Below are 26,107 nucleotides of genomic sequence, written 5' to 3'. Positions count from 1 at the left end.
AAAGCTCTGTTTATCTTCTTTCCAAAACTGCCTAAATATTGAAAATCGGTTGAGAAATGACTGAGTTAAAAAAAATGTATGCCCTGAGGTCCAAAAAACCGTATTTTAACCATAACTTCAGATTTTGGGGGTGTTTGGAAAATTTCTAGTATGAGCGAATGTTACACTCAACAAGACCTACAACCTACACTAGATCACTTCAGAAGTTTTTGTGTTTTTTCACCATTTGTAGCACCGCGAAATAATTGTGGTATAGAAGCTAAAAATTCTGGTTTTCTTAAAAAATATATAACTCAGTCAAATATTCGTCGATGTTCACAAAACCACTTTTGTTTGATTCGTCATTGAATATAATTTCAGAAGTTTAGTGTATTTGTAGTTTCTTTCTCACAAAAACAGATGGCAAATTTCAAATTAAATTGAAAAATTGCGTGAAAAAAACTAAAAAATTATATTTAAACTCAAATAACTCAACATGTTATAGTGATATTAGTACAAACCTGTAGATTTTTCGAAAGCTCTGTTTATCTTCTTTCCAAAAAATCGGTTGAGCAATGACTGAGTTAAAAAAAATTGTATGCACTGAGGTCCAAAAAACCGTATTTTGACCATAACTTCAGATTTTGGGGGTGTTTGGAAAATTTCTAGTATGATCGAATGTTACACTCAACAAGACCTACAACCTACACTAGGTCACTTCAGAAGTTCTTGCATTTTTTTTTCATTTGTAGCACAGTGTAATCCAAAACATACATCATAGCTTGAACCATAATAATTCATAGCTCCTTAAGGTGATAAGCGATCAGAGATTAGTTTAAAAATGCGTCAAACTAAATACTCTTATCCAGAATCACCTCAAACGCATAATGAATGGCTCACAACGCTACTTTCAATTCATATTTAAACAACGATTCCTACATGTCTCACATGGATTCTAACTGTTAGGGTTGGAACTCACCCTTTCCGGATCAACCCTCTTTCTTTCTTTTTTTTTGAAAAAAAAAAAAATAATAGGAACTTACTTTGTACATATTTGCAAATGGTCCACCAGTTCGACTCAGTTCGAAACCACCGAGGCGAAACATTTACCGAGGACAAGACCCGGCGGTGAGTTTCTGTCCTTGGGTGATTGGCAAAGCATCACAGCACCGTTAGTGTACGGCGGAGTTCAACGCAGAAAAAAGACATCCTTTCACACACAAACTCCTTCCTGTTTCGTTCTGCCGCCCCTTCTTCGGGGTGTATACGGAGCGCACCAGAGCACCCCATGCTGAAGTTTATTGAATCCGCTACATGCCCAACAACATCCTACTCTTGCTCCGGGTGTTGCGTTCACTTTTACTTCCGATGATACAAACAGTAGAAGTAATATGGTAGAAGCGGTTCCCCAGTGGGAAACCGTGAGAGACTGTGCCTCCTCTAGCGCCTGGGCATATGTTGAAGCTGATTGACTTGACATGTTTTGCCGCTGCTTGGTTGTAGGTTGACAAGTTGAACTTAGCATCAACTGATCAGCTGCCGAGGGTAAACGCACTAAGCTTAGCGCCAATTCGCTTCTGCTGTAATGATTCTATTATTGATGATACCCCGACTTTGTACAGTATGTTTCTTTCTCACTCTTGCTAGTTCTCGTCATTTGACCCAACAACTCGAAGCATACCTACTTGCTACTGCCGCCCTGCTTGGGGGAGAAGCTAGCTGTGTTCATACGACACAATTCTCTGCGCGTCCGGGTGGGGGGAGTGTTGGAATTATTGATTTTCATCCTTCGCTTCATGTTACTCACTTTCCGTCCAGTTGTATAGCAGGAGGAAAGCAACTGACAAATGCCGGCAAATGCCAGGACACAACGACGGGACTGTTGGGTGGATGTGGGTGGTTGCTGGCTTTTTCTTTTATTGTGTGAGGTAGACAGGATCAGCGTGCGAGAGAGCAGCAGCTCTTGCCTTGCCATTGAAAGAAACCCGTAGCTCTAATTAGGGCTATCAAATCGGGATCCATTCTTCCGATTCGAATTCACACGGACGGCGATTGTGTGCGACCCGAGACATCGGGATTGTCATCAATAATGGAACGCTGTAAAAAGTTTTACTTCCACCAACAGCTGTCAATGAATCCAATTAAATATGAACTGGAAATTATTACGGTGAAATGAATATATGTAACGATGCAAGAGGATAAGAATTTGGCTGTATCAATTTAAAGTGTTTTATGTTGAATGTGGCACAAGCATAAATTGTGACCAGTTCAATTCAATCGGGTAAATATGAGGGGATGTAGCTCAGATGGTAGAGCGCTCGCTTAGCATGTGAGAGGTACGGGGATCGATGCCCCGCATCTCCAACTATAACTTTTTATTAATATAGGATTCTAGTTTATACTTCACAATTGCTTATACCTTCTTTATCGATTTTAGCGCTCCTGACCACGCAGTCTAGCATGAGGCTCAATGGTCTAGGGGTATGATTCTCGCTTTGGGTGCGAGAGGTCCCGGGTTCAAATCCCGGTTGAGCCCAAATTTTTGGTCGTTCTCTTATCGACCTACGAAGGAACAGACTTCTCTTCTCTGCAGGTGCAGTAAAAGATTTTTGTTATTAATTGAATATTTTAAGTACATATATTTGAAAATACGTGCAAAGCACACAATTCTGCATTAATTTTCTACTTTATTGCAATTATTTTTAATGGTTCTCTTTCATGGATGTAACCAAACAGTTGCACAATTGTGGAGTAGCATAAGTATTCCATGTCATAGAAAATCGAAAATGATGTTGCCTAGTGAGTGTTTCTCCATGATTCCAGGTTATAAGTGTTATGATGTTTTTCCTTCTTTCTCTCTCTCCGTATGATTTATATTCTTGTCCATAGCATTGTGACAAAATTAGAGTTTCTGTCTCCGGATCTGGGAGGTGATGGTGATCTCCGGATCTCTGGGTGAACGCAAATTTTACTCCGGGTCTGGGAGGTAGTTGCCGTATCTCCAGGTAAAAGCTTGATTTCTCTGATCCAGTGAAATTATTTTCAACTCGCTCGACAACGGCATAAATCATAAAATCGGACAAATTGTTTTCAAGCCCTACGCACCTAATTGCCGAAAAACTCGGAAAAGCGAAGAATATTAAGAATTTCACCAAAGGAGATGAGTTTATGTCTTATCGTTAACTGAATTTCATCGCAATATTTTGCTGACATTGTAAAAATCACCTAGTTCGATCGGCTGGTATGGAAATTGCTAAGGTAAATAAATTAACCAACTAAAACCGTGTTGTGCAAAAAAAGCAAAAATTAAAATTTCGAAACCATAATATTTTTGTATCTTTTGCAAAAAAAAAGTTTACGCCAATACCGCGGGTTATCTTCTTCTTTTGCATGCTTGTATTTCCACTTCATTGCACAGGATAGCAAGCAACTTTTGCTACGAAGGCCGTACACAACCGTACCTTTCAGCAAGAAGACACCAACTATCGTAATTTGCGTTGATACTATTTGCACTGCTCGGTTGTTGTAACTAAATCCAATGATGGTTAATATAAGGGTTCATCGGGCTTCAGTAATGGATCCACAATTTTCAGATTTTCATGGGTTTTGCACCAATCAAATCTAGTTTTTTTTTATAAAATTTGTATAATACCAGTCAGTGGATAATTAGACAGAACTCTTTGTTTTCAATGTCATTTGATGTTACCCTTCTTCAGTCTACACCAATTTAATGTCGTGAAGGTGAAATTTTAAATATTTAAAAAATACTACAAGGTATACAGCCCTAGGGTTGTATGAAATGGTGACGTGGGACTAAACACTGTAATTACAGCAATTACAAACACGATGAATTCGTTTGTTCAGTGATTTACGTATTTTAATTCTCATCCTCCCCTTCATTTTTTTAGGAATAAATTTAATTACACTCGAAAGAACTTTATACACTTGGTGATGAAGTGCCTGTAGTGTTTTTTTTTTTTGTGCAAACAACATTTAACAATTGTAATAGTTAAAGTTTAAAAAGATTCATTTTTGTTTTCTGCTTCACAAGTTTGTTTCATTTGCCAACAATCACATTCACTGTATTACGAAGACAGCTAATGTAAGTATATTATTTCATTTGTAAAGTTAAAAATAAAAAATATCTAACAATGTTGTAATGTAAAAAAAAGATTCTGAATAGATCTTAGTAAATGGACAAAAAATTCATAAGCACTCACCGGCTCTTACTTCTCTATGAATTAGTATTTTAAGGAACTTACTCGTTCGATAATAAAATCGCTCACAATTATTTAGTGAATTTCGGAGATTAGAAAAGTAGGAGGTTGTATCCAAGACACGACCGCATAACTGACGTAGAACTACGCACACTATTAACAAATGCATTGTTGTAGGTGTTTCATTATTGAGTCATAGGGTAACGGGGGTATTTTGGCCCACATGCATATTTTGGCCCACCCGGTAACATTTTACGCATTTTATCTGATAATTTCAATGAATATTAAAAAAATATGCATGCAACATTGCATAACACACCTAAGAATCATACTACACTATAATTTTCGGCGAAAAACTGGCTCTAGGTAGTGTTATTTTGGAATTAGTTCATACATATTCAAAGTCATGGCTGAGTCAACCCAAAGTCAAAAGGAAGTGGTAATATACAAGCCAACGTCCGGAAGCTATTGTAACAGATATGTATGCTTTTGAAACAATTCGTTGTTGTAGTAACATCAATTAAATGTCATAGAAACAGTTTGTATACTCTAAAATGTTGGAAAAAGATGAAAAAGTGGTTAAACGCATGGCCGAAATATGTTTTCCTTTTTCTGAAGCGAACATATTTTGGCCATGCCAAGTTTTGACATCTCTTTGTTTACCGTTCAGCCGTTGCACGTGAACAAAGGAGCAGCTTGTGACAATTTACAGGTAATTACTTCCTATTTTATCACATTTAACGATATAAAATTGGATGAGAATGCCTGTCAAACCGCTATAAGCCAAATCATTTCATTTTTAAATACCTTAAAATTTACAAAAAATCACAGCAGAAGGATGTTCTTTTCAAACCCACTATTTTTGCTCTAAAAATACCGATGATGATCTTAAATATAATTAGTCCGAACTGTATCTATACGCGTCTCTAGATATAAAAGTGGGCCAAAGTAAAAATTTGATGGACCAAAATATGTTTTTAGTACTTCGTAAAAATTTTGATATTTCTAGGATATTTTTTAATATATTGCATTGTTGAACGGTGTATGTTAAAATAGACACTTAGCTTTTAACAATGGTATAATAGAGTCAGTATTTATGTTGAAAAATTGTGTTTGTTTTTAATGAACTGTGCGGGGTCTTCCAAATATCTAACGCAGGCAAGTATGATTCTATTTCACACTTGACAAGATCTGATCTGCCTATCGCTTCCAGCATTTTCTCGTTACCGCCTACCATATCTCATCCACTATCTGTTACGACCGAACTAAGACGTCCTTTGGTCAATGTGCGAAACGAACGAAAGTTACGCATCTTTTACCAAAATGTTCGTGGACTCCGGACAAAAATCGACACTTTCTTTCTTGCTGCTTCCGACTCTGAGTACGATGTTATCGTTCTCACTAAAACATGGCTGGACGATTGCATTTTATCGCCGCAGCTTTTTGGCAGTTCATTCACTGTATTTCGAATGGATCGCAGTAGGGTGAATAGTCGAAAATCGCGTGGTGGTGGAGTCTTGATTGCCGTTTCCTCCAGGCACTGCAGCTGCATAGACCCAGCACCGATTAGTAACACGCTTGAGCAACTGTGGGTAAAAATCCAACTGGATAGGTCATCCGTAAGCATTGGAGTGTTGTATCTGCCCCCTGATCGTCGAAATGATCTTGATGCTATTCAGAAACATGCTGACTCAATTGGATCCGTTCTATCCCGTCTGAATCCCCTCGACATTGCTGTTCTTTTTGGGGATTATAACCACCGAGAGCTACATTGGGTACCTTCTGAAAGCAGTGGCCTTGTTGTTGATACAAGTAGATCACGTTTAACCGCAGCTGGAAGTGCTCTGTACGACGCATTCTGTTTCAACGGTTTGACGCAAACAAATCCAGTCAAAAACGCTCGTGCTAGAACTCTCGACCTAGTGCTGGTGAACGAGCCAGCGCTTCAAAACCTTTCTGTGATGGAGGCCGACGATCCTATGGTGAGAATTGACCCGGATCATCCCGCTCTGGATGTGACTGTGACGGAAGTAGTGCCTATTGCACTTGAATTAGCTCCACAACATCGGGGATTAAATTTTAAGCATGTTGATTACGATGTGTTGAACGAAGCGTTATCAGCAATTGACTGGCAATTCATCGATTCGCAAGAGGATCTGACGGACATTGTCGACATGTTTACCGCAACGATTCGAACAGTAATTGAAGCTCATGTTCCACTGCAACGACCACCGATGAAACCTGCTTGGGCTAATCGACATCTCCGTGAGCTGAAGCGCCGTAGACGAGCTGCTCAACGAAACTAACAAACAAATCGCACGTTTCTAGCAAAGCAACGGTTTAAACTCGCAAGCAACACATACAAATTTTACAATCAATTCCTGTACTCTCGTTACATTGAGCGAACTCAAAAAAGCTTACGTCGACATCCAAAAAAGTTCTGGTCTTTTGTTCGGTCTAAACGAAAGGAAAATGGATTACCAGCTTCCATGTTCCTCGGTGATTTGTCTGCTTGCACAGCTTATTCTAAATGCGAATTATTTGCTGAGCATTTTAAAGCCGCTTTTTCGTCTTCAGTTGCTACGCCAGATCAGATTGATGCTGCAATACGCGATACTACGCAGGAGAGTTTCGATTGTGGAGTTTTCCAAGTGACAGAAGCGCACGTTTTGAGTGCAATTCGAGAGCTAAAACATTCCACTTGTCCTGGGCCAGACGGGATCCCGCCATCATTGTTGAAAAACTGCTCTAACAACCTGGTGGCGCCTCTTGTAAAGATGTTTAATCTTTCTCTGCAGCAAGGATTGTTTCCTACTAGTTGGAAAAATTCATTGCTCACACCGATACACAAAAAAGGGGACAAGTGCAACATAGCTAATTACCGAGGAATTACATCATTATGTGCTTGTTCCAAAGTTTTCGAAATAGTCGTCAGATCAGTGCTGTTTTCATCGTGCAAAAACTATATTTCTAGTGACCAACATGGTTTTTATCCTAAGAGATCCGTCACAACCAATCTGTCGCAGTTCTCTTCGTTGTGTTCTCGCTCAATGGACGCGGGAATGCAAGTGGATGCTGTGTACACGGACTTCAAGGCTGCGTTCGATCGTGTTAATCATGACATCCTTCTACGAAAGCTGGATAAACTGGGGCTCTCCGCTATGCTCGTGAAATGGTTTCATTCGTACCTGACCGGCAGAGTTGTATGTGTCAGTCTTGGGTTGTCACATTCCGAGCCATTTACAACGTCTTCTGGAGTGCCGCAAGGGAGCAACCTGGGTCCACTTTTATTCTCACTGTTTATTAACGACGTTGCTACAATTTTACCGCGAGGTACACGACTCCTTTTCGCAGACGATGTAAAAATCTTTCGGATTATAGCCTGTCTCGAAGACTGTTCGGAACTACAAAAGTTGCTTGATGCCTTCAGTGATTGGAGCAACCGTAATCTTCTTACCCTGTGTGTAGAAAAATGTCATGTGATTACCTTCAGCAGAAAGCTTCAATCAATTAGCTTTCCATACAGCTTGTCTGGGCAAGCTCTTCAGCGGGTAAGCCAAGTTAAAGATCTTGGCGTAATTTTGGATAGTCAGCTTACATTCCGGGCACACTACGAAGATGTCATTTTAAGAGCCAACAAGCAACTAGGATTTATTTTTAGAATTGCCGATGGATTCCGCGATCCAATGTGCATGAAAGCTTTGTACTGCGCCCTGGTAAGATCGATGCTCGAATCAGCGGTTGTCGCTTGGTGTCCGTTCAACAAGGTCTGGATTGATCGCATGGAAGCTGTTCAGAAAAAATTCGTGCGTATGGCACTAAGGCATCTTCCTTGGCATGACGCTACGAGGTTGCCCCCCTATGAGCACCGCTGCATGTTATTGGGGATTGAGACGTTGGAGAGAAGAAGATCTAACGCACAAATTATCTTTGTTGCGAAGGTCCTGAATAATGAAATCGATTCACCCGCTATTCTCGCAGAATTGAATCTCTACGCTCCAGAAAGGAATCTGCGGAGACGTCAGCTTTTGAACTTGGAGGCAAGGTATAGTCGGTACGGCCAGCATGATGCAATTAGGTTTATGTCTACGAGGTTCAACGAGGTTGCAGAACTGTTCGACTTCAACGAACCCATCAACACTTTTTTACGTCGCCTGCGGATTCGCTAATTTTTTTGTTAATCGTCTCTAGTTGTTAATTTTATTCATTAAGACAAAAATTGTCAGATGGAATTTGTAAATATAACATAACATAACATAACATAACACTTCCCAAAGCTGGCCAAAATACCCCCGTTACCCTAAAGTCTTTATTTGCCTTGAAAAAGGCATTTTGCTGTTCAAAATTGGATTAGCTGATGGCAATCTTTATGCTGCCCCAACAGTGGGGGAATAATGGCAGTCTGGCGAGACACGCTAAGAAGAACCGCGCTGCTCCTAAGACATGGTTACCAATCCGCTGCATTCCGCTGTTACTGCTGAGTGCTAATATCTGCTGTCAACGTTGTGGACGGTCCATCCAGTTCACCTTCTGACTAATGAATGTAGCTAGTTTTCCCAGAAACACTCTTTAATAGCCGAAGGGTGCTACGTAATAGGTCACGCCTTTCTGTTCAGTTGTCTAATTCTCTAATATTCTTTAGACGAATAATTCCACAATTCGCATTCGATATTTGTTTTCAGCGAATAAACACCGGTGGTGCTCTCACACACGCAACGGTTTTAACCCGTATTTTATTGCGGTTTGTAACATCAAGCGATTTCGTTTGCTTGTTGTTGCGTGTTGCATCATGTTGCAACTTGGCAGCTGGGAGACGACGAAATTCTGTTAATGATGATTGATTGAATCGACTTCATATTAGCTCTGCATAGTCGAACTAACTGTCTTTGTGAATGCGGTCTAACGGGGCAGTTTGTTGCCTAAAATCGGTTATGCTGATCGCAGCCTCTGTGCTGCCCCAACAGTGGTGATGATAAGGTAAATAAAGTGACTTTTTTTACCGCGACAGAATTTGATTGCTAGAATCCAGCACAGCATGATTGTGTTATTGCCAAAAATTATTAACCTTCAATTACTTGATTATTCGCCTTGAGAAAGGCATTTCGCTGTTCAAACTCTGTAAATGCTGTTTCCGCATTCAGTAAATAAGACGGCCGCGACAGATTGTGTTTTCTTGGATTCAGCACAGAATGTGCTGTTGCCAAGATAAAGCAAAACTTTATTGCTGGCAGAAGGCCTAAGCCCTTAACTGACAAATCAAGACGTTTGGTGATACCTCGCTGCTGCTGTGTACTGTGATTTGTGTACTGGCGCAACCCGCTACTGCAGCTAACTAGTTATACTATTCTGTCGACCTGTTTATGGAAAGGCAGCGAGTGACCAATCAGATGACGTAATTTTCGTTTAAACAAGGCTCGACAATTATCAATAGTACAATAGTTTGTATAATCAATCAACAATTTTGTACATTTGGGTGGATGCGTGTATAATTTTCCAAACAATTGCTGCAAAAATGAAGGAAATCGGTTGAAAACAAACCGAATTGTAAGCATTTAAAAAGGGAAATATTTCGTCCCCTTTTCGTTAATAGTTTTCCTATTTACATCTCTATGTGGTAGGCTAAAGAAAAACGTGAACTACGTCAAAAAATTAATAAAAATAACTTCTAACCGTTGCAAAAATGTTCAATTCTTGTTTAATAATTTATGGTTTTTATGGTAATCATATTCATGAGATAAACTTTCAATCAGTAGCAGTATTCAATTTTGATTGCAAGCGAATAGAAGTCGTGCCCGCTGCAATGATAGACCACGAGAAACTAGCGGCTCTCTGCTCCACATATACTCTACGGTACTGTTGCTTTTACCAGCATGTTTTTTTTTTAAGACATCAGTTTCTTATTCGCTCTCACAGCAGGTTTAGAAATTGTTCAAGAAAAGGAGTTGTTTCGAACTTTTCGAAAAACCTTTTCATTAGAGACATCAAATTAGTCTAGGTTTATGGAAGCAAACATAAATCGACCTATTGGGACGGGGAGACTCTGTAATTTTTTTTTTTTTATATTGATACAGAGAATATCACATATCATGGTTGATGTCTATTCATGTCGCCTGTGCTAGGAATGCTTGCATGTGATTGGTTCATTGTTCGCGTAATTTTGTCCCTTGACACTTTTCATCGATTTTTACCGTTTTGCAATGAAAAAATAATGATAACTAGCGTATTACAAAAATGTTCAACATTTTATCTATTCAACAACTTATTGGTTATTGTTGTATTCATGGTCATGTGGTTATTGTTATCGTTTGAAATCCGACGCAACATTTGCCAGTTTCACCCAAAATTTTACAGAATGCATACCAGTATGGAAAATGAAGACGTAGTCCCACGTCAAAGATCTCTTTTACTCAAAACTGATATCGACCGATTAAGGTTTCGGTTGCAATTTAAAAATAAATTTGATCTTACCATAGTTTTACTTATAATGTTAAATTCATCAGTTTTTCAATATTTTTTTGAATCTCATAGCTGTAACAAAAATAAATGGGTTGAAGATTCAAGCATTCTTTGAACAATAGATGAGACGGCATTGTTGGATAAATTCACAGCGTATGGTTTTTACAACAATTTTTCTTAGTTGTTTTTTGAAAATGCATTACATTTCCTCCAACCTCTCCATTGAATTTTTTTGATCGAATGAATAGAATGGGTATAATTGAAAGAAATAGTAGAAGGGTTATATCCAAGGTACGACCGCATGACGTAGAACTACGGTATTATTCCATGATTCGATGCTTCGGAGAAATCGTTTTCTGCCGATCCTTTGCACACTTCTTAGAATTGAGCTTATACATCAAATTCATATGATGAGACATTGCGAGGATTGAGATGTTCGTACAAATTCTTAATATATTCGTTTATTCACTTCACGAAACTGCTTTTCTAACTGCTATCGCTGTAAAACTGTCGTACAAAAATCTAGCGTTTAAATGTCACCGGTACGGTCTTGGAATGAAAATGGTGGAGAAATGTTTGAATTTTATTACAAGATTTCGTCAGTAACGTGGGAAGAGGGCGGAGCGTAGCAGAATAGGAAACGGCAAGGAAAGTAAAACATTTTTGAAAACTGCACCGGCCGCGGTCGAAAAATTAACACTAATAAAAAAAGCAAGAATTCGATTCTAGGCTTATTTGCATGGCTTTTACCGCTATCAGTAACGTTTTGTGAGAGAAAATATTCAACTACCTACTACAATTACATAATTTTGGGGCACCAAAAGACGCCAGTAGCCGATGATTCTTGTTTGTTTTTTGGTTATTTCGGGCAAAATTTTTAGTCATTTTTGGCACGTTGGCCGCCATATACACGAGTGAAACCAAGCACGAGATGGCCGGTACTATTTTGCCTTTTCTTCCTTTTCACGACCAGCACATAGGGAAACTGCTCGATTATTCATCTCAGCCCATACATTCATCTCATACAACATGACAACACAATTGAAAACAGGAAATAACGCATATTTTCTAACTGAATCAATCTGCTAATCCATGGAATGGATTCTTCTTAGTTCACATTAGATTTATCATAAAGTAGAATCCTCAAAAACTCACTTAAAAGCTCTAAATTTGATATTATAATCGGTCATCTGCACTCGAAAATTCATTTAATTCAATCACCTACCTCAGAAAACAAAATCCGCGCATTGTTCTGTTCGGCTACAAGGGGACACGTTCAGCAGCCAACCAAAGCTTCTTTCATCACTAGCGGACCATATTTTTGTTTTTTAATCACTAAACAAAAACACTCACTACACTAAGAATACTTTAATCTTTGAAATGTTCACCTTAAATCTCCAAAAACAAGCTTGAATTAGCAGAAATATATAAGATGAATTTCTTCAATTCCTAAATTTCAACTATATGTATTTTCATCTGTTTTCACTGCTTTGAAGAAAATCAAAAGTTGCCAAATCAGTTTCTGTTGATACGAAAAATCACAGGAGGGTTGTGTGCAAAGCCACGACCGTAAGTTTGAAGTAGAATACTTTTACACAGCTCTACTTACGAATGTACATTCACCTACGGCCGGGCGAATCGGTTCGCGCCGTTTTTCGCGTTTAGCCTGGCAGAGGCCTAAGGGAATTATTCCACAATAATATTCCGCATCTCTGTAATATTACCGACAATAATATTCTTCTGAACAAAATGATCCAACTTTTCCATTAGAGGAAGTGCCGGCTGATGTACGGCAAAAATCTCGCCCGATCGCTCGTGTTGGCTTTCAGCCTGGCAGAGGCCTGTGACGTGGTAGACGTGGTGACGAGGCAGCCACAGGCGCAACCCGCTGCTATCCTCTGTTACTGCTGAGTGCTGATATCTGCTGCTACTGCTGTCAACGTTGTGGACGGTCCATCCAGCTCTCCTTCCGACTAATGAATGTAGCTAGTTTTCCCAGAAACACTCTTTTATATTCGAAGGGTGCTACGAAATAGGTCACGCCTTTCTGTTCAGTTTTACCATTTTGTAATGTTCTTCAGACGAATTATTCCACAACTCGCATTTGATTTTTGTATCCAGCGAATAAACAACGATGGTGCTCTCACACACGCAACGATTTTACCCCTAACCGTATTGCGGCTTGTAACATCAAGCGATTACGTTTGCTCGCTGTTGCGTGTTGCATCATGTTGCAACTTGGCAGCTGAGAGACGACGAAATTCTGTTCATGCTGATTGATTGGATCGACTTCATATAAGCTCTGCATAGTCGAACTAACTGCTTTTGTGAATGCGTTCTAACAGGGCAGTTTGTTATTCAAAATCGGTTATGCTGATCACAGCCTTTGCACTGCCCCAACAGTGGGGGGTTAACTCAATAAAGTAAAAATTAGACAACTAGAATTTGAAAATTATTAACCTTCAATAACTAGTTTATTTGCCTTGAAAAGGGCATTTTGCGGTTGAAAATCGGTTGCTGATCGCAACCTTTTAGCTGCCCTAACAGCGGGGAAATTAAGATACACGGACAACATGCACTGTGGAAGCTATTTCACAGTCAGTGAATTAGACGGGCGCGACAGACTTAAATTGCTAGGATCCAACACAGAATACTTGCTTGCGTTGTCAAAAATTATTAACTTTCAATGACTTGTTTATTTGCCTTGAGAAAGGCATTTTGACTTTCAAAATTGGATTTCCTGATGGCAATCTTCATGCTGCCCCAACACGGGGGGAATAATGGCAGTCTGGCGACACAAGCTGAGAAGAACCGCGCTTCTCCTGAGACGTGGTGACCAACCACAAAGCTAGTGCTGCTGCTATGGAAGGACGACTGCTGTTGTCGCTGTCTAGAACTATTATGAGCGGCTTCGGCTGAAACAGGCTTTTATATAGGCCAACTAGCATGTTTTCAATTGCAAGGTATATGATTCTGTCGACCGTGCTTGGGAAGCAATCTTGTAACGACCAATCAGAGGTCGAATTTTTCGTTTTGACAAGGCTTGGCTATTTTCAATAGTACAATAGTGTGAATAATAAAATTACAATTATCTTCTTTTGGAAAGAATCTTAGAAGATTTTCCAATCTATTGCTACAAGAACGAAGGAAATCCATCGAATACTAACCGATTTATTAGCATTTGAAATTTGACATATTTTTCACTTTTTTCGGTTTTAGATTTTCATTTCACATCCCTATGTAGCCGAACTTCCTGAGAGAAGTATTCTACTTCAAAAAATATACTGAAAATGTTGAATTATTCCGACATAATTGACATAAATGGACAGCACTGCCGTGGTTACCTAGGTTACAATATTTGCACGTGAACAACTACAGCGGATATCTAGGTAACCTACTACGACGGGCTGCGGCTAAGTTCATTCATGATAATGTGATTCATTCATGGTTAACAGTGTGATGAATATGGGGGCGTCGTGAGATGAATAATTGAGCAGTGATTTAAGTTTTGAGATGGATATGGAAGCGTTGTGAAAAATGGTTTGTTTTGCAAAATTCAGGATAAATCTAGTTAAGTTTACTTAATATACAATGCTGAACGATTCCATAAGTGCACGTAAGCGTATTTTGTTTATTTGTTCAATGATTTCGTGAAAATTCGGTGTTAAATCCGTGCATTTTTCGTGAATATCGGCTCAATAAGATGAATAATGGAGCAGTTCTCCTACCATCCGTCGTTACGGTTTTGGAATGAAAATGATGGTAAAATGTTTGAATGATACCTTTCATAAATTTCCGGTGAGCGTGACGTATGTACTAGAGCGAATAATACAACAGCAACAAAAAAAAATCGTTTCAAAGTCAGATTGGTTATATACTTTAGTGTCGACTGTGCTTGGGAAGTAAGGTAGTGATTGGTTGCTCGGTATGATTGAAAAAATCCATGTTATTTTCTATTTTTTCAATAGTGTCTCAATCAATTTGTTATTTTTGTTACAACAGCTCAACAGTAAAAAAAATCTAATCGATTGATGCCAAAACGTCGATAATTTGATAAAAATTGACTGAATTATAAGCGCTCAAACCCTGACCACTTTTTCCATGGTTGAATTTCTTGATTTCCACATTCAGGAGACTAATTTCCAGATAGACGTAGTCCTACGACACAAAAATCATTTCTAAAATTAATATGTATCTATTTTCCTAGTGACTTGGATAATTTCAACTGTTTTTCGACAAAACACTCGCTTGAAATGAATCTTTTCTTTATGGGAGCGTGACTGAACCTAGAAAGTGCAGATTAATCTGAATTGAATTCTACATAAAATTAGTTACCTGAATAATGAATAATTTTACCAACTGCGGCTCTTTCAGACTGCCGATTTGTATATCATCGCATGACTGTATGTTTAACTATGTGTGAATAAACACGAAAAAGCTTAGCACGCTCTCCCCACCATTGTAGGTAGGGCAAGCATAATTTACACTACTTATAGTTATCACGCGTGAATAAATGTTCTAGTTGGAGGTAGGTAAATGTTAGGACATAAAAACTAAATTGATTTGAAACACTTTTCATGTATGAACAGTTGTTAGGAGGGCACATTTCACTTTTAATGTATTTTGGGATCCCCAACCTGTGTGAGGCTCAATGGTCTAGGGGTATGATTCTCGCTTTGGGTGCGAGAGGTCCCGGGTTCAAATCCCGGTTGAGCCCAAATTTTTTTCATAGTATAATGTTTTCAATTACAATTATCAGGTTGTTGAATTTCATGAGTTTTTTGTGCTATGTTTACTTTACATGAGGAAATTAAACCAGACCTGCAGCAGAATTATGTGGTTTTCATCACCTTCTTCGTTTAGAAGGTAAATGACGAAGGATTTACATTCTAATAATCAGCAATGAACCGCACACCACCATAACTAAGTACGCAACTTTATGATAGGATGGTAGTTACAAAAATGTAGCTCTTCCTGAAGGGTTCTTCTACTACGCGCTTATCCAACCTATATCTATATCCGTTTCAAGAATGCCATTAACTTTGTTCATTCATCCTGGTACGCTTTTGCTCCCTTCTTACATGAATATTTCTTTGGCAATTTAACGACCGCAGCTGCAGCAAGCACTGTGTATTGAGTCTTTTGAATACGATCACTACCGTAAAATGCATAACAATTCAATCTGGTTTGCTACTTTTTCACGTCCCTCCTCTTTGAACGTATATTCGCTGTTATTCAGTCATGTTTAACTGCCAGCTTTAAGTACAGCAGTAGAGAACCATCGCCAACGTCGGGGATGTAGCTCAGATGGTAGAGCGCTCGCTTAGCATGTGAGAGGTACGGGGATCGATGCCCCGCATCTCCAACCGCGATAACCTTTTTTGTCGAATCAAACTCTCAATCAAATTAAATCAGTGATGTTTTTTACAGAGAAGAAAAGTCTCAATTGGCTTCGAATTCTTTTCGAATTCAGTTTGAAGTACGACTTTACTGGAACATTTAGGCCGCAGTGACAAAACAGTCCCATAGCAATTTTATCGCTCTATCTGATCGAGTTATCGTGTGATTCCCGGTGCAAATATTTGCCCGCACAAGTAATATATAATCACAAGGGGTCGATCCTAAACCAAGTAGTCAGCATGAGCTTAATAGACAGGAGGAGAAAGGGGTGCTACTGGAACCTAGTTTATAATTATTATTTCTCTTGTAAATGTTACATTTTTCATTGATCATTATCAGAAGAAGCTTTAGAAAAGGAGTAACGTCAAAGCCAAAACATTTTCTTTCAATGTATATTTGGCTAATAAAAGGCTATTAGTTTCCTACAACTTTTCATCGAGCAGTTTTTCCACCCTGAGAAAACAGTCAGTTTGCTAAGTAAAATATACGGGTGCAATGTTTTATTAAAATCAAAGACACTTGAAATTGAACGAGAGGTCATTTGTAACGACCGCTTTATTGACGTAGGTCTACGCAAATTGTTACTCATTCGACTTTTCAGTTTTGTAAAACCAGCCTAAAAGAACTGTTATATAAATTTTACTCAGGATATTAGAAAATGTGTCCTTACTGTACTTTTTTACGTGGTAAAAAATTAAGCAAAAACTTTCAAGGTAAATTAAAATGAACTTTAATGTGAGCACGTAGTCTAAGAACGACCTTTACACAGGTAAACATTTCCAACGCATGAAATCGACTAGTAAATCGTCTTTTGCACTCATTGTATCTAAATGTAATGCCTCTCTCTCTGCGTGACTGTAGAACATCTAAGCATTCATAGTCTAACGGTTCCCAAGTAATTTAGGCCTATGCTCCGTCTTAGATAAGTGTACGAAGCATATTCATACGTACGGTCAGTCCGTTCAGCTGTCTAATACCCGCACAAGACGTCCATCCGACAGTGGCAGCAACAGGCCCCGAAGTGAGTTGAGTCCGTCGTCAGTTCACACGGCTTTATCAATGAGGATGGTTGTTTTAGTTATCAATTAGCATTACCATCACCATCGAATGCGTTATCTACCATCTTTCGGTCCTGTAAGGCAAACCGGTCACCAGCTCTGCCAACCGTAAGACGGGAGCATGGCCTTTCATCATTGGTGAAGATGATCCACTGTAGTATGCTTCAATTGTTTCGGAAATCAATTATCATCTTTCTACTGTTCGCTGCCGCCCGAAGGAGAAGAGTGACGATGGTCACTCGGTCAGCAATGGCAGCTTGGGGTCAACTTGAATCACTCTCGTAGACATCGCTCTTTCGAGATGATAACATTGATGCTGATGATGGAGAGGCACGTGCAGTAGGAAGACAGTCATAGACACTGTTTGCCTTTCGGCATGTTTCCATGAATTATCATTTTCAGCTCGGACACTTGGTTTGATTCGCTAGCGCTGATATGAACCATAAAGGTGGAACATTAAATCTAAAACATCACCCAGCAAATTAAACTTCGATGCTTAGAGCATTAGAGGTGAAATAACTAGGGCGACCACGAAGAAAAAAAAATGTAAATCCTGGTCACGCCAGCGGAATTGAATCAACCAAAGGCTGACTTGGCTGGCATCATAAAGACGAAATGAGGTTAAGAACAACAGACTATAAGCAAGGCATTTATTATTATCATTTGGTACATCATTCCATCTTTGCGGGCGCTCAAGGCGATCGCCTTCGGTCTATGTCTTGGACACTTGCTGCAGCTGCCACCAGCCGCAGCCCCACAAGATACTGACACTGTTGGCTCGGTTTTCGTATTGCCACACTTGCTGCTGTTGTTGCCTCCTAGTCGTTTGGGTTTCGGTAAGCTGAAGCGTGTTTTAAGTACTCTGGCATCCGAATCGTGCCTCGCTGGACCTGCTGATGGCTCACTCACGTACAGATGTTGCACTGGCTTTCTTACATAAGAAAATGCGCAAATGAAAACGGAATTTGTTCAATTCACCTAGCAGAAACTGTAGTTTGGTTATACTGCTGTGCCTAGGCGTTTCTGGCAATAAAGGATTCAAACCCTGCGAATTGCAATTAAATGTAATGGGGGCAGACAATGACATGCAATACCGAATAGACCAAAATCGCAGCGTTTACTTGTAGCATATTTTACTCAAGAGGCTATGTATCTGTGTAATAATTTACGAAGTTATTGTATCAAGAACACTTAAGAAGAATTTAAGATGTAGGAATACGTCTTTATTTCCTATACTGCAGATGTTACATCAGATATAAGTCCGATGTCCGATGAATAGCTATAATCTTTCATTCTTTCCGGTTTGAGGTTTTGGAATGCACCTGTGCTGACCAGTGTAATGTTTCTAGTTCCATTAAAAAATTGTGTAGTTGCACATTGTTTGTTAGTGTAGCTAATGCTCTCTTACCCTCGCTTACAAGAGCTCTACCATCATTCTCTTAAAAAAAATTTCACGTATAAAAGAAGCAAAAAATTCCGATGGTTTCATTTAATAACTCCGGAGATTTTTATTGTCTAAGTGAAATGATCCGCTTTCACGTATGAACTCGTAATGTAATACATTTTACTTTGAAATATTTTTAGCTGTTGTGATATTTCGCAAAATCCGTTAGGAATTATACATGTAGAAGAATTTTACCTACAGCAAATTCTTTTTTCATCTCTTCGTTATTTCTTCACTAAAATATTTTCTCTTGCTTTCCGATAGCATACTAACAACAATATTACTCACTTGAAATACTCTTAAAATCCACAACTAATGGTCATAGCCTTAGTCATAGCCAAATGGCCAATAATCATCAATAGAAACGACATGATTAATTTTGAATTAAGAATACTGGAAAACGTCGATTCACTTTAAATAGAAACAACTTCTTGAAAAAGTATTTGGTACAAACTGTGCGTCAAACTTGTCATCGATGTGATGACTTAGTCATCATTATTCAGCCTCTAGCTGGTATTATTGATTGGTCGGCACTAATTTTCGACACAAAATATATAAAATTTCAGATTATACAAGGGGCCATCCACATTGCACGCGGAGAGATTTTTAACAATTTCCGATTTTGACACGGCCCAGGTGATATACGTGTTCCGGGGATACTCTTGAGTTCCTTTGAATCGCATAGAGGGTTAAGACAAGGTGATTGACATCACCATTTTCTGTTCCGCCCTTGAGGATATGATCCGGAGTACGAGCATTGACACGAGGGTCACAAGCTCGACTCAGCTTTTGGGCTACGCGGATGACTTTGATATCATAACACATAGCTTTGTGACGGCGGAGGAGACCCACGATCGACTGAAAGCCGAAGCCAGACGAATCGGACTGCGAATAAATGCATTGAAAACTAAATACATGTAAGAGATAGGCTTCAGGGAGAACAATATTAGCCTCCACGCTCAAGTCTCTGTAGATGGTGATGGGCTTGAGATGGTCGACGAGTTGGTACATTTGTGATCCAGATACGCATCTAGACTGGAAATCATGTCTACTTCTCACTTTGGAAGACACTACAAAACCTTTTAAATCCGCGGATACTTAAATGACCGTTTCTTTTCAGCAACTCTATCAGGACCAGAAATAGAGGGGCGCAGCGTGCACGATGGCTTGACTTGCGGATGATAGAACGGATGGGAAACTGGCGAGGCACAGCCCAGAACCAAGTAACATGGTGACAACCTCTTGACAGCATGAGTCCCACGGCTCTAGTCGGGTTGGTAAGGTAAGTAAATATACTGAACAACACAAAAGATTTTATACCCTTGCAACTCCTGGACAACATTTTCCCAAATTTTAGTTCAGAAATGCAGTTGACTGTTAAACTTCTATCGCAATCATCGTGAACCGCTCAAGGAAAAAACAATGCTTTTTTAACACAAAATCAATAAAAAAAAACATTGATGTAATACAAACATCGCTAGACATCTAAACAAAGCCAAACTTTTCTTTTTTTAACGATATAACCACATAAACGATTTAACGATACAGTATACCCGATACCCGATTATATCTGTACCCGATTTTATCTGCCCCCGATTTTTTCACCCGATTATATCATCATAAAACATTTCATTAAAAAAATGTCAGTGTGAACTGATTTTCTATTACGCTTCAATATGTATGATATTTTTCATAATTCTGTGTATCATTCTGGATGCAGTTTACATTAAAAATTCAACCGTTGCACAATGTTACATTTTGCTGTTATCGTGCGAATAATAGTATAATAATAAATAGTGATACAAATGTTTATTATAACCATATAATATGTTCGGAGAAGTTTCAAAATATTTGAAAACGCATCTTTTGATGTAGAAAGCTGGGTGATCAATCCTCCTAAAAGTGAGATAGAATTTTTACTTTTTCATTAGATAAAGATAGACGCTTGGTGTCTTAGGCAAAGTATTAAGTGATCTCAAAACAAGAAACTTTACAGAAGACATCATGTTTCTATCTCTTACATATTGCAAGCAACATAAAGTTTTCTATGAGAATGCATTAAAAATCGTTATATACATTTAAGATTTTTCTGGTTGCAATATGTGAGAGATATCAGCATGCTGTCTTCGGCAAAGTTTAGTGTTGTGAGAACATCCAACATTTTGCTTATGGTACTGCGCTACAAAAAAGCAACTAATTCATTTCACCAATTCAAACAAAAACATGAACGAATAAAAAACTTATTTGTAATTTATTTGCAACTTTACATCGATTTTTTTAGGTTTTTTATTTTTTTGGTTTGTTCAAAAAAGTTTTAGGCAACTGAATTATCTATCTAAAAAAATGTTTTAAAAAAATAGTGGTGATCGATTTTTTATAGTCACTTTTTGTTTTTGAAATTTTTTTTTTCAGTACAGGATCTCGAATTGAATTTTTTAAATATTTTTTATAAAAGCTCAGACAGTTTTCTCAAATTCATCCCTTGACAACTTTTCTCTATCTTTTGTCATTGTTCAGATGTATCGATTCATGAAAAAACAACTGCAGCATTTTTCAAATGTTTGTACAGATAAATTTTCCAAAAAAAAAAAAAAAATCGCTGATTTTACGTATTTTGTTATTGATTTAACATCTTCAAATAAAAAAAATTAAAAAATTAATAAAAATAAAAATTTAAAAATTTTCCGATTTTATCACTTTCCCTATTTTATCACGCCAAAAATCATCAGGGTGATATATAATCGGGTGATCACTGTATAACCACATTTAGCGAAAAATATAACCATAACATATAAAGAAACATGCGCGGGACCAACTGAGAAATAAATCTGAAATTTATCCCTCGATCAAAATGTTTTAAATACCATCGTAAGAGATTGACTTGTTGATCTTTATTAGAGTACCATGGACTTTTTCCAGGCTGCTGAAAAACACCATGTTCAATATATTCAAATACAAATTTTCGAGTGTTTGTCTTTCCCGTCCCTTTCGTCCTTGCACAATATTCAAACGTCTGAAACCGTGTGGGATTTAGCGAGATTTCGCTTACAGAGCATCAAAAGGTACAAAGAGATATACTTTTTGAAGGACGTCGTAACTCGTTAAAGTTATGAGGGAGAGTATTCGGTGAGAAAGGTAACTTTTAGTTCGAATACTTGCTACCGATCTGAATATGTTCATTGAATCTGTTCACTATATTTTGGCAGCTGAGGTTGAAGGTCTATAAGTAGCATTAGGCGCACGGTGACTCCAAGTCTTGTCAGAGCGAAAGGGATACTTCCACGGTACGCTGGTCACGAGCTAATTTTTTGTTTTGTTTAGAGACTGTTTGTCTAAAATGACCGCAGCAGCAAGAGAAAATATTTTTTCGGAGTCTCAAAGGAATGATTCTTTTATTCAGATAACTATTAAAGCTTTCAAAGACGCAACTTTTGGTGACTAAACTTTAAAGATATCTTTTGTGGTGTGAGGAGAGAGAGAGTGAGGGTGAGGAGCTATAAACTTTTAATTTCTGAAATACATCCTTTTCAAATGTTGATATCTCTGAATGAGGCATATGAAAAAATACCTTCCGGTTTATTTGTTTAGAGCAACTCGTATTTTATTATTTAAAGAATGAAGATAGGTTATTTCTTAAAATTGAATGAAATATGTTAGTATCTGATATTTTTTTGTCAAAAAAGAAGCTTTTAAAGCTCAGTTTTTTTTAGTAAAACTAATGTACATATTTTTCAGTTAAGTTGAAGTTAAGCTATTTTAAAATATTTAAGATTTGAAATTTAAAAAAAAAAAATATTTCTTTGTCTTCAAAGCTAATTGATAAACAAGAGTTTATCTGAAAGTTCAATTATTTTTAATTAAACCTACCGTTGTTTCCTGTAATAACAGCAATTTCAGATAGTTTATAAAACTTTTTGAATTTTTTATTCAACGTTACTTTTTATCTGTAACTTTAGGTAATTAATATTTCTTTTTCATTTCGGATAATCGAACCACCATTTTTTTACAAATTTGCAATCAACGAAAGTAAAATATTTATCTCTTAATATAATATTTTCTTCGTTACGTTACTTGAATAATGCAGTGGCGTAACGAGCAACCATTTATGTGGAAAAAAGTAATAGTCTCCAAAAGCAAACAAAATAATTTGACACTGATTGGTTTCCAGAGCCGGATTTACGATTGTGGGGGCCCGGGGCCCAGTTTACAGTGGGGCCCCCGAAATAAAACAAACCCGTTTTTTATCGTACGAGTTAAAAACATTTATTTGTTATTGAAAAGTTACCAAAAATTTGCTAGATTTTTTTTACGAGTTTTTTTTGCAGAGAGCTTATTGATTAAATAATCAACATTCAGCTCCTCAGAATATTGTACTCTCAACTTAACAATGCTAAGTTTGACAGCCTTTCACTCTTCATAGTCGTACGCAACCTATTTTCAATCAGTATCATCTTCGAAAAAGACCCTTCTCCAGTTGCGTTCGAGATCAATAGGCTCAAATAAATCCTTAGATAAAATAATTTTTGCAAGACACTAACGAGTTTTTGATTTTTTTCTTCATGTAATCATCTTTTATGAGCTCCACTTTAATATACGCGGGGTTTTGTGGTGACAGCTCATTTTGAATAAATGAAATAATTAATTCGGTTCTTGCTCACTGTTTATAGCCAGATCTAACTGTCGAATGATTTGGACCAGAGGTGCCAGATGTTTTCGAAAGATGTCTGCAACTGCTCGAAATCCGGAAATTTTTTCTTGAAATCTGAACAAAACCTACCGCAATTTGAAAAAAAAATGCGATCCGCAGGCCCCAAAAATGTGGGGGCCCGGGCCCCCTGTGATTGGACACACATACTCATTATTTACTAATATTTATCATAAATACTCAAGCTACTAACAAACCACCCCCCCCCCCCCTTAAAAAAAATTTAAATAACTTTTCAGCAGTTTCAAAGCATAAAAATGTCAAAGAAAAGACTACTGTCCTTCATTTATACAAAATAGATAAAAATTTATTTCGAAAATGAGGATGCCTAAACAAATATTAGTGTTGAATCAACTATCGGGCCTTCGTTGATGAAAGTGCGGCGGTACGTCCGTTATTTAGCGGAATATTTACGATGTGGCTGAATTTTCTTCAATCGTGTTCTCGAAATTTTCTGATGTACTTGTTGCGGGTCTGCAGGGCTTTTTCACCTAACATTTCCAGCGGCGATGCAGCGCTTCTTATTAGGGACGATCCATTAATGATGTCACGCAAAATTTGGAAAAAATTAACTCCCCCCCTCCCCCTTGTCACAAGCTGTCACAACTTCCTCGACCACCCCCCCCCTTAATTACGTCACGTTTTTCCCCCTTTTTTGGTAATAATTGATTGAAAATCGAGGAATTTGTTTGGAATGCATTTTTTCTTAATAAGAACGATTTTACTGAAAGAAAAACTGAAACTAAAAGGAAAAGAACATTATAGAAAAGCGGTTTTCAACCGGGGGGGAATTTGACTGTTGTGGGGGGGAATTGCGAGTGGAAAAATTTCACATGTGGTGCGACATTTTTTTCAGTGTTCAATGAATTAGCTCGCAAAAAACCCATGCAGCAGTTTTCTGCGCATTATTTATGCTTGTTGACGATAAATCGTCACACACACATTCACAAGAGCTGCTGAATTGTATGCCCGTGTATTGGTGTTCTTCTGCTCCTGCTTGAAACCTGTTAAAAATTAAAGTTTAAAAAGCCTTATATTTTTTAATTACTACAGCTTTTCATTCATAGTGCCGATAGGGGGGAAAAGCTTATGTAACATATCAAAAGGGGGTGCATGAACTGAAGAAGATTGAAAACCACTGTTATAGAAGATAACTAGAAAAGGCGTTTAGTTCTAAGTTCAAGGATGCTGTTGATGGAGTCGCATATCGACGACATAGAAAGCCGATACAGTAACTGCAGCATCATTGCTGATTTTTGAAAGACCATCAATATTTAGTTCCTCTTCTTCAATCAATTCGTAATCCAAATCTTCTCCACATGTTATAATAGCCAAGCATTTTTATTTACGTTTTGTCACAATTTTAGAATGGATTGGATTGAGAGACACTAAAAATTAATGAAATTGCGCTGTCATTCATAAACGAACATGCACGGTAAAACAGAATTAACGAACATTATGCTTTTTAACGTGAAAAAAATTGTCATTTATTTTATCTAAAGCAAATCTTAAGCCAAAAAAGGGATCGTAGAACTATAAATGATTGATGCAAATATCATAAATAGTTCTGAGTTGAACTCTGTGATTAGGTATGTGACTTTTTTATTTTTATTTTTTAAGTTTAAATGTGATGTCACACTCAAGCTAATCCCCCCTCCCGCATATGTCACAAAATGTCACAATAATTGGAAGCCCCCCCCCCCTAAACGCGTGACATCATTAATGGATGGTGTCTTATATCCTTATTGTCTAATAGAAATTGTACGGTACTGTTAGGTCCAACAGGAATGTAGTAGTAGTAGTAGTAGTGAACGTGAGTATGAGAACGCTGTCAGGAAGTGAACATGTTTCTGTTTTAACTGATAACTTAGTGGAAGTGAGTAGAATTCTAATATCAGAGGGTTTTGATTGAGAATAAAGTAGATCCTGCACTGTATTGATGAAACTTACCAAAGTCGTCAATTTATTGTCACTTTAAAAACATATTTTTGAATGTTTGAAAAACTATACAAAGAGAACTTTGCCAAGGAATTGAACGCGAGTAAAGAGAAAAATATTAAATAACATTAAGAATCATAGTCAAATGGGGAGATAAAGGTTTTTTTTTATTGCAAAGTTATCATAAATTAGCTCATCTGTAACTTTACTGAAGAATATGTAAAGTTCGTTTACCAAATCAAAAACTAACTCGTAAAAATCTTACTTTTTTGGCATAAAATATTCAATTTTAATAAATAACTTCATTTTTATATGATAAAGTATATAAGTTGCTCTTCCAAATGAGATATCATTTGAAGGAAAATTTGAATAAAAAAAAGCAAAATAACTGATTTTTTTTTCAGACCACCCTGAGCAAAGTGCCAGTTCAGCCAATTCAAGAACTAAAAAAAGTCTTCCACAAAGTTGCTTAAAATCAAGCGCTTTATAATTTTACTGAAAATAATAAAACATTTTTCAGCAAACAAAAATTTAAGTTGTTTTATCTCGCTGATTTTTGGACCACCCTAACTTTCATTTCGATTTGTATCTAAATCTTCATTTCCGCCGAAATTATTTAATTAAAACGGAATTTTTAGAGAAAATTTCGAAAGGTCTTCGGAGATGACCTCTACGTGTTCCAGCATGACGGTGCTCCAGCGCGTATTGCGAACTTGATTCAAGGTTGATGTAAAGACGATTTGACGGATTTTCCAGATAAAAATGAAGTTCTCCAGATCTGAACCCAATAAACATTTTTTCCTGGTCCTAGATAATGTCGAAGCATGCTGATTACAAGATTTCCAAGTTGGAACAGTTGAGTGCAGATATCCAGAAAATCTGGGATGATAAACCCATAAAATTCGTGCAT

At 37.7% G+C, this 26,107-nt stretch overlaps 1 protein-coding gene and 4 non-coding genes across 5 annotated transcripts in view; 4 read left to right on the top strand and 1 right to left on the bottom strand.

Moving 5' to 3' along the window:
- LOC129731001 (N-glycosylase/DNA lyase) overlaps positions 1-26,107 on the bottom strand; it is a 224,363-nt gene that overhangs the window by 148,642 nt on the left and 49,614 nt on the right. The window lies entirely within an intron of this gene.
- Trnaa-agc (transfer RNA alanine (anticodon AGC)) lies at positions 2,271-2,343 on the top strand. Its single transcript has one exon. It is a non-coding gene; the product is annotated as a tRNA-Ala (tRNA).
- Trnap-ugg (transfer RNA proline (anticodon UGG)) lies at positions 2,444-2,515 on the top strand. Its single transcript has one exon. It is a non-coding gene; the product is annotated as a tRNA-Pro (tRNA).
- Positions 15,298-15,369, top strand: Trnap-ugg (transfer RNA proline (anticodon UGG)). The gene has a single exon. It is a non-coding gene; the product is annotated as a tRNA-Pro (tRNA).
- Positions 15,945-16,017, top strand: Trnaa-agc (transfer RNA alanine (anticodon AGC)). Its single transcript has one exon. It is a non-coding gene; the product is annotated as a tRNA-Ala (tRNA).

Source organism: Wyeomyia smithii, chromosome 3 (assembly GCF_029784165.1).
Source record: "Wyeomyia smithii strain HCP4-BCI-WySm-NY-G18 chromosome 3, ASM2978416v1, whole genome shotgun sequence".
NCBI classification, from domain to species: Eukaryota; Metazoa; Arthropoda; class Insecta; order Diptera; family Culicidae; genus Wyeomyia; species Wyeomyia smithii.
Note: the sequence above shows the minus strand (reverse complement) of the source record. Positions and strands in the feature narration are given on the sequence as shown.